We start from the raw sequence: 222 nt of genomic DNA on the forward strand, positions 1-222 counted from the left end.
CCCGGGATGCTGCACGCTGATTAGCCAAGCGTAGTCTGATCCGCACTTGGCCCGACCGACGATGACGCAATCGATCGCGGGATGAGTCTCCGCCCTCCTCGCGTGATGCTCGCAGACGAAATCCGAAATCTGAGACAAAAAGCTGTCTTCGAACAATCACGGTTTCAATTCTGATCACGTTACGAACCTACGAACGCACGGACGGACACGCACGCACTCGCG

Source organism: Penaeus monodon, chromosome 20 (genome assembly GCF_015228065.2).
Source record: "Penaeus monodon isolate SGIC_2016 chromosome 20, NSTDA_Pmon_1, whole genome shotgun sequence".
In the NCBI taxonomy this organism is placed as follows: domain Eukaryota; kingdom Metazoa; phylum Arthropoda; class Malacostraca; order Decapoda; family Penaeidae; genus Penaeus; species Penaeus monodon.